Source organism: Lathyrus oleraceus, chromosome 6, assembly GCF_024323335.1.
Source record: "Lathyrus oleraceus cultivar Zhongwan6 chromosome 6, CAAS_Psat_ZW6_1.0, whole genome shotgun sequence".
Taxonomy (NCBI): Eukaryota; Viridiplantae; Streptophyta; class Magnoliopsida; order Fabales; family Fabaceae; genus Lathyrus; species Lathyrus oleraceus.
The window spans coordinates 135,367,508-135,371,983 of record NC_066584.1 but is presented as its reverse complement, the minus strand read 5'-3'; the positions used below and the strand labels follow the sequence as shown (position 1 = coordinate 135,371,983).

General features: G+C 38.6%; 1 non-coding gene across 1 annotated transcript; it reads left to right on the top strand.

The window, feature by feature from the left end:
- Window positions 1–1,517: 1,517 nt before the first annotated feature.
- LOC127099825 (small nucleolar RNA R71) lies at window positions 1,518–1,624 on the top strand. Its single transcript, XR_007794292.1, has one exon. It is a non-coding gene; the product is annotated as a small nucleolar RNA R71 (small nucleolar RNA).
- The last annotated feature ends 2,852 nt before the right edge of the window (window positions 1,625–4,476 follow it).

The following is a 4,476-nucleotide window of genomic DNA, read 5'->3' as shown; positions in this document are numbered from 1 at the left end:
TGGGGGTAACTTCATCTTCTATAATATCCATAATTATAAAATCAGTTGGAATGTAGAATTGACCTATGCGCACTGGAACGTTTTCAAGAATTCCTACAGGATATTTGACGGAACGATCTGCTAGTTGCACAGACATTTTAGTTGGTCTTAATTCTCCCATTTCAAGTCTCTTGCATATGGATAAAGGCATAACACTAATACCGGCTCCTAAATCGCATAAGGCTTTGTCAATGACAAATTTTCCTATGTGACAGGGTATAGAGAAACTACCTGGGTCTTTAAGTTTAGGAGGCATATTCTGGATTATAGCGCTACATTTAGCGGTGAGTGTAACAGTTTCGCTATCTTCAAGTTTCCTTTTATTAGAAAGAATTTCTTTTAAAAACTTGGCATATGAGGGCATCTGTGTAATAGCTTCTGTAAACGGAATTGTGACGTTTAATTGTTTTAGTAGGTCAACAAATTTTTTGAATTGGCCCGCATCTTTGGTTTTAATAAGCCTTTGAGGGTAAGGGATAGGTGGTTTATAAGGTGGTGGAGGTACATAAGGTTCCTTCTTTTTTACGGTTTCCTTATTACTCTCTTCCTTTTCCTTAGGTTCACTTTCCTCCTCAGTTGACTTTTTAGAGTTTGGGTTTTCTATCCTTGGGTCAGACGGTCCTTCCACTTCCGTTCCACTTCTCAATATAATTGCATGAGCGTGGCTTCTCGTGTTAGGTTGGGGTTGGCCAGGAAATGTACCAGTTGGGGTAGCAGTAGGCGCTTGTTGTTGAGCTACTTGTGAAATTTGCGTTTCCAGCATTTTGTTATGAGTAGCCAGGGCATCTACTTTACTTGCTAGTTGTTTAATTTGTTCGCCAGTGTGTACATTCTGGTTTAAGAAATCTTTATTGGTTTGCTGTTGAGAAGCTATAAAGTTTTCCATCATGATTTCCAAGTTGGATTTCCTAGGGGCGTTATTGTTAGGTGTAGATGGGATCGACTTCTGGTATCCTGGAGGTATAGCTGGGGCTTGATTCGGAGATTGTCCAGGTGCGTATAAAGCATTATTACTCTTATATGAAAAATTGGGATGATTCTTCCAATTTGAGTTATAGGTGTGCGAGTAGGGGCTTCCTTGAGCATAGTTTACTTGCTCCGCTTGGATTCCTGTTAGGAGTTGACAATCTGCAGGAGTGTGACCTTGGATTCCACAGACTTCGCAATTCTGAGTTATGGCAACTACGGTGGCTGGAGGTGATACATTTAAACTTTCAATTTTCTGGACCAGAGCATCCACTTTTGCATTAACATGATCAAGGTTACTTATCTCGTACATGCCAGTTTTCGTTTGAGGTTTTTCTACCATTGTTCGTTCGCTTCCCCACTGATAGTGGTTTTGAGCCATGCTTTCGATAAGTTGGTAAGCGTCAGCATAAGGTTTGTTCATTAGTGCACCACCTGCGGCGGCGTCTATTGTTAACCTCGTGTTGTACAGGAGACCATTATAGAAGGTATGAATTACTAACCAGTCCTCTAAACCATGGTGTGGACAAAGTCTCATCATGTCTTTGTATCTTTCCCATGCTTCGAAAAGAGACTCGTTATCTTTCTGTTTAAATCCATTTATCTGGGCTCTTAACATAGCTGTTTTGCTTAGCGGAAAATATCGAGCAAGAAAAACTTTCTTCAACTCGTTCCATGTGGTGACTGAGTTGGAAGGAAGAGATTGAAGCCATCTTCTAGCGCTATCTCTTAATGAGAAAGGAAAAAGACGAAGTCGAATTGCCTCTGAAGTGACACCATTAGCTTTAACAGTATCAGCGTATTGGACAAATACGGATAAATGAAGGTTTGGATCCTCGGTAGGATTTCCAGAGAATTGGTTCTGTTGCACTGCCTGCAACAGTGAAGGTTTGAGTTCAAAGTTGTTTGCTTCGATTGCGGGTGGAGCAATACTTGAATGCGGCTCATCTTGCAATGGCGCGGCGTAATCTCTAAGAGCACGAGCTGGTTCTGCCATCTCGGGTATCGAAGGGAAAATATTTTTGAAATCGGGAAGTTCAACAGGAGGGAGATTGTTTGCAGCATGATATTCCCGAATTCGTCGTAAGACTCGGAGATATAGTTCGATATCGTTGATTCGTAAGTAGAATGGCTCGCCTTGTGAGCGAGTGTGTGGCATACAAATCAACGAAAGAAAGAAAAGAGAAAGAAAAGCCTTAGTCTCTACAGCGTAACAGAAGAGTTACGATATCGACTAAATAAAAGTCCCCGGCAACGGCGCCAAAAACTTGATCGCGACTTTATGAGTCGAATTTGGGGTACAAACTGCAAATGCACAGTTCTATCGCGTAGTTTTAAAAGATATCGATCCCACAGGGACTTATGAATCGATATACCGTTATCTAAGGTTACTTCGTAAAGCTAAGGCAGGTAATACTTTGATTGTTTGGGGGAAAAGCTAAATCTAAAATAAGATCTAAAATAAATATCTAATAAGCGGATATCGGTATGTAGTTCGTCGTAATTAGGGAATCAATTCTTTGTTGGTTTCTTGGTTTCAAAATAAATCTTTTCAGTTGACGCTATTGATTAAAAGTCTTATCTCAAACTCTCGCTCTGTTGAATAAACTATGATTTTATATTAACGTAGCTGTCACTTAAAGTTAAGTCAAAAACCACTTTTTGAAAATAATAGGATCCGTAGAAACTCTCTTTAAGAAAACACTAATCGTTTAAACACCCTTATCTCAAACTCTCGCTCTGTTGACTTAGGTTATATAATTAAATTCAAATGCTTAACTCTCGTCCTCACATTCAATCTTTAAAAATACTTTTTGAAAAAGATTAGAATTTAATTAACTCTAAAAATTGCTCTCGCCCTGATCTAGAATTAATGTCCAATTTACACTGTCCAGTCAAAAACTCAAACTCTCGCTCTATTGCTTTTAACTTCTTTATGTCTTTTACTTTCGTACAAAAACCTTGTTATTAAACCTGTAAATTGAGACCGTAAAAAGAGTGATTTTAATTTTAAACTTAATTAAACCAATTTGGTTTTGATTCCTTCATTCCGCTTACTCTACATACCGATACCTAAGTAAATCAGCCAGACATGCTAAACAGACTTAAATAATTATCATGCATAAACAAATTCATCTCGGGCAAATAATATAAATAAACAGTAAAACAGGGCATATATAAATTCAAACAATAATTAAAGAACCTGAGAAATTAAATAGCAGTCTTGAACACTCCACCACAGGCCGGTTGGATTTGTTCTTGAATTCTTCAATCAGGCAGAAAAAAAATAAAAGCGAAGGAATAAAAAACTAGATCCTAACGTAAGGTTAGATCCGGTAAAAGGTACACAATAGTTTCCGGTGTAGAAACTATTGTGCGAAAAAGAATTAACTAAATGCTAAAAAGGAAAATAGAAATTGCAAGGGAAACAATATAAAAATCGTAAAAGCTATGCTGTAAAAAAATGTGCTCGTACTACTGGAAAAGAAAAAATGCGAAAAAGCGAAAACGGCAAAGAAATCTGGAAAAAGCGTGGAACCGAGAGCTTTCCAAAAAGCTACTATTTATACTGCTACTTGTGTAACTGCTTCCAAGGGTTTTCCGTGTACACGGTCTTTACGTTCCAAGGGTCAAGCGTGGAAGTAGCTTCAACGTGGTCTGTTTCAACGTGGTCTGTTGCGTTCCTGGTGCCAAAAATATAGGGGAATGGTGTGACGTCCGTCACACCATGTGTGACGCTCGTCACAGGAGTGTGCAAAGCGTGATGCTCGTCACAGCCTTTGTGACGCTCGTCACAGGCACAAAGCCTGTGCTTTTTGGGCTGGGCTTTGGCTTTTGATATTTGCTTCTTTTCATTCCTTTTTGCACCTCCTTTTCTTCCTTTTTTTACTTGTGCTTCAAATAAACCACCTGAGATAAATAGAAAGAAAATACCGCGTAATATCTAATAAAATGAAATAAATTGAAGTAAGTAATAATATAATTTAATTAAATTGAGTCCTAGAATATGATACTATTTCATGTTATCATGAACATGTCAAGGATAGACTCAAAGCAGGGGAAGAAAATATCCATCATCGGTTAGGATGAACATATCAAGGATAAACTTCCTAGGGAAACGTGAAGACGAATCTGCTAGGGAGAAAGGGGAAATATGTTACTTTTATCGGGTATTGGGCAAAAGTAAAGTACTCACGAATCGAGAAGAATATTACCAATTACTGGGTAATAGACTCTCAGGGGACCAAAAGCATCTATCTAGGTAAGATCTAGAAAGAAAAGGTCAATCAAAGATTCAACCCGATGAGGATATAACTCGGGGGGAGTGGTTCCATCCAGATAATCAACTGGGGAGGAAGCTGAAATAATAATCATCCACGAGGGAATAACTCAGTGGGGAATGAGAAAGGTTAAATTCTTCCTACTTAAGGGGCTGACACTCTACAATTGAAAGAGGACAGACACACCGAA